The sequence below is a fragment of the Leuciscus leuciscus genome, assembly GCF_965113295.1.
Source record: "Leuciscus leuciscus genome assembly, chromosome: 11".
Classification (NCBI taxonomy): Eukaryota; Metazoa; Chordata; class Actinopteri; order Cypriniformes; family Leuciscidae; genus Leuciscus; species Leuciscus leuciscus.
In genome coordinates this window covers 11807821-11820205 of record NC_138735.1, presented here as the reverse complement: position 1 = coordinate 11820205, position 12385 = coordinate 11807821, and the positions used below count along the sequence as shown (strand labels likewise).

The 12385-nt window shown below is 46.3% G+C and overlaps 1 long non-coding RNA gene across 1 annotated transcript; it reads right to left on the bottom strand.

Moving 5' to 3' along the window:
• Nucleotides 1-26: 26 nt before the first annotated feature.
• Nucleotides 27-4622, bottom strand: LOC309509878. Its single transcript, XR_014210098.1, has 3 exons — nt 2127-4622; nt 517-537; nt 27-137 (listed from the first exon to the last, which is right to left on the bottom strand). It is a non-coding gene; the product is annotated as an uncharacterized lncRNA (long non-coding RNA).
• Between the last annotated feature and the right edge of the window lie 7763 nt (nt 4623-12385).

Genomic DNA, 12385 nt, shown 5'->3' with positions numbered 1-12385 from the left:
AGTGCATAATCCGAGAGTATCGGATCTGCAATTCCTGCCTAAAGATGAAGGCAGGGGCGCAGCAGACCCCCCGGGAGGTATGGACAGGACCATCCTGGTGGTGGTGGGGAGGATGGGGGTAATCGTCGCTTCAGTATCTGCAAACTCAAACGTGTGTAAGTACCGAGCTTTTATACATGAACATAAGAATATGATTGGATAGAAGTGAAGGCAATAGGTGACGTAGTAATTGAGTCTTCCCGGCAGAACTTATGCTAAAGCTTTCATTTCTACCAGAAAGACTCGGGAGAATTATTTCAATAAACCGTACATTTATTAACAGCTCAGCAAGCTGATAATCTACAAAGTCATTTGGCGTAGGCCCCGTCCGTAGTGCATAATCCGAGAGTATCGGATCTGCAATTCCTGCCTAAAGATGAAGGCAGGGGCGCAGCAGACCCCCAAAAATAGGTGGAGTATGAATACACCGGGACAGGGCCCGCCAACCCCCAAAAGATGGTAACTGAGTATACCCACCAGTCTAGAGTCCTGGGGTTCCTGAAAAATAGAGAAGGAAGAACAAATGGTAGATTAGATGTGAAAAATACAGCGTGCCTAAAGTTTAATAGGAAAGAAGGACAATTAAATTCTAGTATAACTTTTTTTTATTTGATTATTATTTATTTATTTTAATAAATTGCCAGTTCACTCCTAGGAAAACACAGAGACAAGGCCTCATTGGACCAGCAATGCCGCTTTTGGCTTGCGTAGACAAGGCCACATTGGACCACACAGACAGCCGCCTTGGCAAAAATAATAAAACAGGCCACATTGGACCACACAGACAGCCGCCTTGGCAAAAATAATAAAACAGGCCACATTGGACCACATATAGCAGCCGCCTAGGGCCGAGCATAAACACAGACTCTGGCCTCATTTTACCACACGGCCTTTATAGACCACAGAGACAAGGCTTCTATGAGCTACACGGCCAAGATAGACCACAGAGACAAGGCTTCTATGAGCCACAACGGCCGCTAATGCCACAAAGAGACGAGGTAAGACAGGACAACACATCGGTTTTTTATTTATTTATTTATTATTATTATTATTATTATTTTTATTTTTTTATGACAAGATGCAACGGGCCTTAAAGACCACACAAACCTATGCCCCGGGGGGCGACTGGCCACCATTGCATCTTTTAAGGACAAGACCAAGCCACTAGTGCCACACGAAGACAAACCACACAAGACTACGGCATCTAAGCCACATTGAACCTATGCCCCAAAGGGGCCACTGGCCGATCACACATCTTTTAAAAGGACAAGGCAAACATATGCCACAAGGCGCCAAGCCCCACATGTACACAAGGCCCACGTGGCCACAAGGCCACTAATGCCACACGTAGACAGACATACTTGAATACAAGGCCACTAGGCCACATTTAACCATGCCATGAAGGCCACAAGACCACCACGAGACAAGGCCACATTAGGCTACGCGGTCACAGTAGACCACACAGAACATAAAGAGTTCCAAACCATAATCCCACACTTAGACGAGACGTACAGACAACGGCCACTAAGCCACACAGAACAAGGCCATAAGGGCCACAGCCTTGAAGGCCGAACATAGGACAAGGCAACATGGGACCACGAAGCCATGAGACCGACACAGAGACGAGGCCCACCGGGCCACAAGGCTGCTAAGCCACACTGAACGAGGCCAACAAGACAGAGCCACTAGGCCACACAGAACCTGCCATATTTAATGGCCACAAGACCACGGGACAGCCACATTAGGCTACACGGTCACAGTAGACCACATAGAACATGAATATCGCATGAAATAGCCGTCACTTTTTTTTTTTTTTATATATAATTAATAATAATAATAATAATAATATATATATATATATATATATATATATATATATATATATATATTTTTTTTTTTTAAATGACGGACATGTAACAAAGGCACAACGGCTGCTACAGCCACATAGAGACGAGGCCACATTGAACAGAGCCACTAGGCCACACATAATAGATGACTAGATAGTCATTGAGGAGTGCTGGCTAGAATAATAACAGGATGAAGGAAATAAGATTGACACCACCACCAGTAGTTGCATAGTTATTTACCTTATGGTTATTGTAGAGCTTGCTGGGCTTGAAGAATAGTTTTAGAATCGGGTCTTATGTAAGACTTGAATGCAGATGAAGACCATCTGCCCGGGATCTTGAAAGCTTAAGTAGAAATGCCACGTTCAGCTGCTGTAGTGGCTGCCCCAAACCTAAATTAATGACCGTTATACTGGAGGGGAGATAACTGCAGCTTTTGAGTCCTGAACCACGCTTAAGAGAGAGGTGCTTCGTAGGTAGGAAAATAGGGAAAGTGATCTGAGAATCTAGAGCGGATTTTTAGGAATGTAATCAGATGAGAAGGGACAAAATGTATTGCTAATTTTAGAAATTGTTGATGTGATACCAGAAACTTGAGAGTCGGTTGGAGTGCTTAAGAAAGAGTAAAGAAATTAGGGGAGAAGGTGAATCAGAAAAAGGACCTAGGGCAAGATCGGAGCGTTAGATCTGAAGAAAATTCCCCTGGATGCATGAGCCATGAACATAGTTAAACATGGATACAATCTGAATATGAAAATAGGAAAAGAAACCAATATGGATGGGAGGTAATAAAAGGGGGTTAAATGGATTTCACTTTTCTGTAATGTTACTGTTAAAGCATAACAACAACTGCAAAGTTACAATGCACAAAGTGCAAGCATTGAAGATTTAATTTAAAGAGATCGCTTTTTAAGGACTACAACAATGCTAAGAGGGACTGTGCGGCATTCCTTTGGATTAGTGGCATCACAAACCATAAAGTTATATATTCAGCTCCCGGAATATGATTTATAGCATAACAAACAGCATGAGCTAATCAATACTAGAAGATAACTACGCATAAGCTACATGATACATCAAATAACCATCCGGAAATGGGGTCTACATGTTGACGCTTCTTGAGTCTCTCCGTCTTTGGCTGACTTGGTTTGAATATAAGCTAGAAGTTTTGAAATGTCTGTGAGAGGTAAGCAAAGCTGCAAAACGAGCTGTCGAACTCCAGCCCTGTTCCGGAAGCAACAGCTCGACTGCATCCAAAGGGACGACAAAAACCATGCGCTTACTCACCCTCAATGACAATTCCAGCATAGGATATGAAAAGTATTTAGGGCATTCCAAGCCAAACCCCACACACACACCATGGGGACACTGAGACCCACCACACATCGATTTTACTAATTGTAGATAAGGAAGGAACAACCGGCTGTGATCCGGATAAGAAATAAGGAATCTGAAAGAAAAGCAAAACATATAATCGATTCTGCAGAAATATAAGCTTTTAAGGTGTAGGGAGCCACATCTTCAGTGATATACTGTCTAGCTGGATTGAGCAGAGTGACTAATTTATGTGATCACAGTTAGAAGAGGGCAGGGTGATGGATAAGGGTTGCTGAAAGGCAGAGCCGCCTGAAGACTACAGTGCGTAGCTATGGCATTGCAGTGGTCAGGAATGAGCTTGCGTGACCTTAATCATGAAATTGGAGACTACGGATTCCCAGCTGAACGTCTCTGGAACAGCATGATCGTCTAACAAGATCTGCCTTAGTGATGCAACCGAGCTTCGTTAGCACATTCAACATAAGTTTTGCCACCACTTCGAACCCAGAGATGTTAGCAGCCGCTATAAGGTAATTTCGGTGAAGTGCGAATGAACGGAGTCTGAGCAGGCTTGGTAATTTATCTGACCTTTGCTATTCCAAATGTCCAAATCTGAACGGATATGCACCCTTCGACTATGGCCAGAGTTAACAGACGAGAAATAAATGCCCTGCCTTAAAGAGATACTTATGGTGAATTTTTTGATTTTTATTTTATTTTATTAATATATTTATTTATTTTTAATTTTTAAATCTTATTAAATCTCAGTAAAATACTTACCTGTAGTAAGGTGACAGCATACCGATAAGATACCTCAATCACATTTGATATTCTGTTGTTGACGTTTGAGCATAGACTCTTTCTCAGCTGCGCAGCGTACACCTGACATTACTCTCAAGTTGTATGAATGAAGTTATTCACGACCGAGAGATCACTGCCATGGCAACAAGTGAGTTCCTTGAATAGAAAAATAGGTAAACATTTAAATCATACAGATAAGTAAATATAATGTCATTCGAGTCTTCTTGACTGAGATTCGTCTGGTGATTGGTTTGAATTATATATTCTACACTTATAACTGTTAGTTCTACTGTGTTAGGCAAGTTTTGGCAAAGTCTGTGACCTTTGACCTGAGCATCCTTAGTCTGCCTTTGTACATTTAATATCAACTCCTTATAATGTCGATATTTCTATGACACATATCGGTGGATTAAAGTAGTCGCCAAGAAAATTTGTTTTATGGCGGTTGTACCATATTTCTGTTAGTGAAGAACTTAAATTCAAGAATTAAAAGATCTTAATATGAAAAATCATATCATTGTAGGCCTATATGCCACAAGTCAAATTGAATAGAGATATAGAGAATTATTAGCACTGTAAATGTATCATTTACTTCCTTTGTATTGAATACTCCTGCTACATATACCCTACATATACCCTTCATAACCATGTCTTCTACGGCATACATATAACATCCAACGATCAACTAGCTTATATGGACATATATTTACATCTATCACTTCAAATTTTTACAAACCCTTTGTAAATTTATAACTTATGAATTTATTTTTTATTTTTAATAATTTAACAGTAGCTATTAATTGCTTTTGTTTTATGTTTGAATAATAGTTATATTTACAGAAAATAAACGGAGATAAAATGCCCCCTTTTATTGGTTAAAGCGCAATCTAGGTAGGCTATGAGTCGAAATCTTCCCGGCGGTCGGGAAGTGATTAGTAAAACGTCTCCATAAATGCCGAAGCAATAACGAATTCAGATAAGGGCGTAAAACGAGTTGAATAGGTATGCTCCTTTATTGACAGGCACTCTCACATAGTGAGCAGATGAGGAGCGCGAGCTGTAAATGGTAGCCTATACATAAAGCCAATTTGATAAAGTTGCTCTTAAGCTTGATTTAATTATTTTCAGCAACCCATGAGAGCGTGGAATCAACAACGCTGAAATAGATTAGTAGTTTTTTATGTTTTTATTTTATTAAACTACCGCGTCACCAGAGTCACAATTGAACTTTACCGCTGATGAAGGGAGCAGTAGCAAATTAATATACTTACCTGAATGGAATTTAATCATAGTAGCCTAATAGGGATGTAAACAGTGGCCGCGGGAAGCTACCAACGTGAAAGCCTTGAAAATGGAACTTGAACTTGAAAACCCTGTTAGGAGATCGTCTCTCGTGAGATTTAAAGCCGCCACATCTTGTTTCCTCTGCAAGCGTGGTGCATTCGCGCACCGCGAAAATGGCTGAGATCAAATCAACGATATTACTTGTGTTGTTATGAATCGAACGCAAGTGAATGAACGCCGGTGTCGTTCTGCGAACTGAATTGAAGCGTCAGCATCTGCGAACTAATCGTCGCTTCAGTATCTGCGAACTCAAACGTGTGTAAGTACCGAGCTTTTATACATGAGCATAAGAATATGATTGGATAGAAGTGAAGGCAATAGGTGACGTAGTAATTGAGTCTTCCCGGCAGAACTTATGCTAAAGCTTTCATTTCTCTTTCAAGTCTTGTGCTTGAATGGACAAATTCACACAAATATTATGTCAACATGCCTGTCCTGGTCAGTATCCTAGCAAACATCTGTAGGTTATGTCTTAAAGGGACTGTGTGTAGGAATTTCTCCCATCTAGTGGTGAAATTGTATTTTGCATTCAAACGAATAATGCTCTCCAGCGCCTCACTTTTTCAAATGCGCGTTGCATCTACGGTTGCCGTTATGTACCAAAAAGCTATGACAGGATGTCTTATAATAGCACTTCGAGTTTTTCATCGGGTGAACAGGTTTGTTATTTAAAACAAACTGAAACTTGAAACAACGAAAAAAAGAATGTTACAGTTATCAATTACTGACTGTGAAAAACATTAACTATGGTAATTAGTAGTAATGCCGCCTTTACTCGTTATATTTTTTTGAAGTACGTGCATTGTTAGATATCATCATCATCATCAGAGCCTTCTCTAACGTTACTTTACTCAATAGCTGCTATTCATCAAAGAGCCTGTTTAACTTTTAACTATAAATGTTCGACTGTCTATATAATAAAGTACACAACCAAGCAATGAAAAAAAGCTTGTAATTAAGACCGTAACATTGATTTACCTGTCGAGAAGAAAGCAGGCAACTTCAGCGTCTCTTTTGAAAGCTTTCTCCTGCATTAGCTATCCCGACATTAACCCTTGTTTTTGTAATCTCCGGTCACGTTTCCTTTTTTTACGGTCTATTTTGGACTTTTTCGACGACAAGGACTCCTTATCCTGTGACTCAGCATATGTATGAATGAACGGTGTATAAATAATCGTGCAGTGTGCATCCTTTTAAACTTGCCGCGGCAGTGACAAGCGCCTCTCACTGCTCTGCGCCTCCGCTTCTGCTGACTTAAGTCACGTGACGCTGGTTCTGAACGAAAACGCGTTGTGGAAACGCCTTGGCTTAGTACTTTTGTCCCTCTCTGCTATTATAGTTTTTCAAGATGGCGGAACTACATGGAAGCCTCCGTGGACCTACCCGTCCTATGTATATAAAGATAATAAATTTTTTCGTTTACGAGGATTAGTCTGATCATTGGCATAGGTATTTGTACACCATTGAGGGCATATTTATGAATAAAAATATTGATTTTAGATAATAAAATACCTAAAAAGCTACACATAGTCCCTTTAAAGTCACCCTGTAGTCAATAATTGTATCCCTTAAAACTCATCTTTGATCACCAAAATGACATAGGCTATTTAAAGGTTCTCTTACGAGAGGTCTCTCGTACTGCGTAAGATATCTTACGCTAGGGGAAAATCCTTTTTCCGCGAGATATTGAAGCCAAAAATTATCCTTAATTTTGTAATAATGCAAAACGCGTTGCGGCAGCATGCAGACATAGGCGAGGCAGCTCGCGCGCCTATTGGCTGCTCTGCGGCAACTGCAGCAGCCTATCGAGCGAGGCCTGGCGTGACGCCAGACCCAATCAGGGCACTTCGCGCCCGCTGCGTCACGTCCCGCCGAAATGGGCGTGGTCTAGGCCTATAAATACCGCTCGCAGGCAGCTATTATCTGATTTTTCATCCTTCAAGCGAAGCACACGCATCGCTGGAGCTGGATAAGAAGCCGCGCCGTCTGAAAGAGAGCACCTTCAGCGGGACGAGTCACTGAAGTCGCTGGCCGCGCCACCTTCCTTGCCTTCCTGCTGCGCTATCCGGCGTTATATCCTTTCTCTGCTACTGTGTTTATGTATGTGTGTGTGCTCGCCGCCGCGACACACACTCCCATTGCACTAAAAGAGCTGGGCGTCTTTTTCAAGACGCCCCTTTTCCTGATCACGCAGCTCTCGCGCTCGCTGACGGCGACTGCCCTCACTGCGAGCTAGTTACTGCCTATGGTGACTCTGAGGATCCTTCTCCGAGACTGCTCCTCCGCCCCCCCCCAACCCGCAAAGCTTGCCGGTTCGCCCGCTTGCCTTGCCTGCTTGGGGGACGATACCTGTTCTCCCTCTGTTCGAGCCGCGCACACCGCGCCGCTCACAGAGGATGTCAGGAGCGGGCGGTCACGGGGCTAGCTTTCTCTCTCCCTCTGTTCAAGCCGCGCAAACTGCGCCGCTCACAAGGGAGGCTGGAAGCGGACGGTCGGGGTTAGTTTTTCTTTACGTTATAAGAAAGCTACCCTGCCTCTGCGCCCCATTCATGCGTCACTCACCGGCGAAAGGAGAAAGGTGTGTTTTTAGTCCCTCCGAGGATGGACTGACCTTCAATTTCTCATACATTTCCCAGTTCCCTGATCATGCGACTGGAAATATCAATATTGCAGCAGGCGAGCCTGTTTTAATACAAGCGCACCTGCAAGCAAACGCCGAAGAAAACATGTGACGCTCTTATATGCTCGTGCATCCGAAAGCCTCTGTATTCCCCCCTGTGGCTCAGTGGCGGAATCATTGGTTTTCCTCACGAGAGACCGGAGTTCGAATCCCGGTCTAGCGGCAGTTAAAATTATGCCGCCAATGCTTCGCTCTGTCAGTTCCCTGAAAAGCGACTGCAGATGTGCATTTTGCAGCCAACGAGCGCGTTGCACAACCCGCTCGCCTGCACCCAAACACCGTTTCTATGGTTTCCGTGCGTCACTGGCGAAAGGAGAAAAGAGCGTTTCTGGTCCCCCCCGCGGACGGACCGACCTCCTCTTTCTCGTACATTTCTCATTCCCCTCTGAAGTTCGGGCGACTGGAAATGTCAGTATTGCAGTGAGCAAGCCTGTTGTAATACACGCATGCCTGCAAACAAACGCCAGCACGTTGACGCTCTCTTATAATACTCGCGCTAACTGAGTTACAATGTGTCTCCCCCTGTGGCCCAGTGGCAGACTCTCAGGTTTTTGCACGCGAGAGACCCGCGTTCGATCCCCGGGTCTACCGGCAGATCAAATTATGCCGTCAATGCTCGCTCTGTCAGATCCCTGAAAAGGCGACTGCAGATGTGTATTTTGCAGCCAACGAGCGTGTTGTACAACCCGCTCGCCTGCACCCAAACACCGTTTCTATGGTGTTCCGTGCGTCACTGGCGTAAGGAAAAAAAAAGGGAGTTTTTCTGGTCCCGCTGCGGACGGACCAACCTCCTTTTTCCTATACATTTCCCATTCCCCTCTGGAATTCAGGCGACTGGAAATGTCAATATTGCAGTGAACAAGCCTGTTGTAATGCACGCAGGCATGCAATAAACGCCAGCATGTTGACGCTCTCTGTTTCTATGGCAACTTCTCGCTCGTTCAGTTCCAGTAAATGTGACTGTTCCAGTGTATCCTGCAGTAAACAAGTCGGCGACGCAGCACGCTTGCCTGCACACAAACGCCGTTTTTACGGCTGCCCAGATAAATCCCATAAGTGTGAATTTTTCTGGTGTCCCGGCCACGGCCGATGGTGCTTTATGTGTAGAAAGAATGCTCACTGCCCAGTGCCCATCTCTACACACAAGCACAGCCCGTCACACAGGGCTCGCGCACATGAATCGACTCAGATCGATTGCGCTTCAAACATGGTGAATGTGCCCACTAACACCACGTTATGCATGTCTCACGGTTTCTGTAAAAACGAAACCAACGTGCATTCGCTTCGCTCAAGCGAACGATGTTTTCAGTGTGATAAATGTGCCCGCTGTCCCGCGCCCACATCCACACATAGACATGACAGTTCCTACGGGAACCGCCCAGCCCTCCCCCTCGCGGTTGACCACTGCAGAGGAGTCGAGCGCGGGCAATCTGCCCGCTGTTATCAGCGCGCCCCATGCCTCAGATGTCACGAGCGCAACGCTTGTGTTACAGCACGCCGAAGCCTCTCCATCGCTGAGCGAGCGGAGCGCGCTTCGCATTCAACCCCTAGCTATTCATGCGGACGCAAGGGCAAAGCTGCCCGGGGTTTCGAAGTGGGTGCTGAACATTATAAAAAGAGGCTATTCGCTACAGTTTCGCCGACGCCCTCGCCGCTGTGGCGCGCGTCGAGACCACGGTAAAAACAGAAGTAGCACATTTACTTCGAGCCGAAGTGGCGAAACTATTGAGCAAAGGGGCCATAGAGCCTCTCTCTCAAGTTCAGAGCGAAGAAGGGCTATACAGCAGATACTTCCTGGTACCGAAAAAAGACGGGGGTCTCAGACCCATACTAGATCTAAGGCAACTGAACAAAGTGCTTATGAAACGACAGTTCAGGATGCTCACGACCAGACAAATCCTTGTGCAGATTCGCCAAGGAGATTGGTTTGTGTCAATAGATCTGAAAGACGCGTATTTCAAATACAGATAGCGTCACGTCACAGGCGATATTTGAGATTCGCCTTCGAGGGCCAGGCATATCAGTACACAGTCCTGCCGTTCGGTTTGTCCCTGGCACCCCGTACATTTACGAAGTGCATGGATGCGGCGCTCGCACCCCTCAGAATGAGAGGCATGCGAGTACTGAACTATTTGGACGATTGGCTGATTCTAGCGCAATCTCGCGCAGTGCTCATAGAACACATGACCATTTTACTCGATCACCTCGAGGATTTGGGTCTCAGTGTCAATTGGGCGAAGAGCTCTCCGTCACCCAGTCAGAAGATATCTTTCCTGGGCACAGAATTGGACTCGCTGTCCATGATAGCGCGACTATCACCACAGCGCGCGGTAGACATTCAACGCACAGCGAACTCGTTTCGCTGCGGCGCGTCTGTCCCGCTCAAGAAATTTCAGAAGATGCTAGGTCTCATGGCCTCAGCATCATCAGTGCTCCAGCTGGGCCTGCTCCGCATGCGCCCGCTGCAGTTTTGGCTGAAAGCGCGAGTCCCACGCAGAGCGTGGGCATCCGGTTCGCTTCGCCTCAGGGTCAATCAGAAGTGCGTCACAGCTCTGAAACCTTGGAGAGCGAACGACTGGTACCAATCAGGTGTAAGCCTGGGGACTTCCTCGAGGGTGAAAGTGGTGTCCACGGACGCGTCCACCTCGGGATGGGGAGCGCTGCTCGAGGGCAGACCGTTCTTCGGCCAGTGGTCGGAACGGGAAAAGCTCCTGCACATAAACTGCCTCGAAATGACCCACAGACAGTCCAACTGCTGTGGAAGAAATTCGGCAGAGCGGAAGTAGACCTGTTTGCGTCTCAAGAAAACGCTCACTGTCCGGAATTTTTCTCCAAGAGCAGGAACGCGCTGGCCCATGTGTGGCCCCGCCGCCCGCTCTATGCTTTTCCCCCCGTCTCTCTCCTGCCTCAGGTGATAGAACGGATCAGGGAAGAAGGATGCTCAGTATTGCTGGTGGCACCGTTCTGGAAAAACCAACCTTGGTTCCCAGTCGTGATGCAGTTAGCAAGTACTGCCTCCTCTCACAGGCCCACGGCTCGATCTGGCATCCTCACCCGGAACTATGGTCCCTTCATGTCTGGGCCATCAACGGGTACATGTTGGACTCCCTAAAGGAGTATTAAACACGATCATGCAGGCTAGAGCTCCGTCTACGAGACGGCTCTACTCCTCGAAATGGTCAGTGTTTTCGGGCTGGTGCACAGCCCGTGGTGTGTCACCCACAGACTGTGGTGTGACGGAGGTGTTTTCCTTCCTACAAGAGCTGTTGGATGAGGGCAGGGCCCCCTCCACGCTCAAAGTTTATGTGGCGGCTATAGCAGCGTTCTCAGGAACAACGCTTGGTCAGTCAATAGGAAGGAACGATTTAGTCATCCGCTTCCTTAGAGGGGCTAAGAGACTGAATCCTCCCAGACCTCCCTCAGTCCCCGTATGGGACCTTTCTACGGTTCTGGAAGCCATGAAAGGTGCGCCATTTGAGCCTTTACAGTCAATTGATTTGAAACACCTGTCTTTCAAGACGGTGTTTTTGCTGGCTCTCGCTTCAGTGAAGCGCATAGGGGATCTACACGCGCTCTCTGTGAGCGCGGCGTGCATGGAGTTTGGGCCTAATGACTCAAAAGTTATACTCAAACCTAAGCACGGTTATGTTCCAAAATCCCTCAACACACCGTTTAGGGCGCAGGTTATCTCCCTGTCAGCCCTACCGGTCCCTGATGAGGAAAGAGACGCGAGCCTCCTTTGCCCAGTCAGGGCATTACGAGCTTATGTGTCTCGCTCGTCTGTTTTCAGACAGACGGAGCAGCTCTTTGTTTCATTTAGCGGGCGTTCTAAGGGACTAGCCGCGTCGAAACAGAGCCTATCCAGATGGATAGTTGATGCTATAGCGCTGGCATACGCCTCCAAGGGCATGCAGTGCCCGTTGGGTGTCAGAGCGCACTCCACGAGAGGCATGGCCTCTTCGTGGGCCTGGTCAAGTGGGATTACCTTGCAAGATATTTGTATGGCGGCAGGCTGGGCCTCCCCGTCTACATTTATAAGGTTTTATAACCTAGAGGTTCCCGCCCTGCAGGCCAGGCTGCTGTCGGTCTAAGTTTACCAGTATTATCTGACCTGATGCTATCAGCTCAGAATGCTGCGTGAGCACAGCTCAATGTTTGACAGTAAAAAGTAGCAGCACGAGATGTGCCTGGGCAGACTGTGTAAGACCCACATTCCCCCATCAGTTCAGGCCGTACCCCGCCCTGTCTGTATGAAATTCGCGTCTCAGCGACACTGCCATATGTGGAAGAGTGCGGCTTCGCCCCTCCCTCTTCCCGGACTCCCTGTGAGTTCCCTGAGTGATTGTGCACTATATGT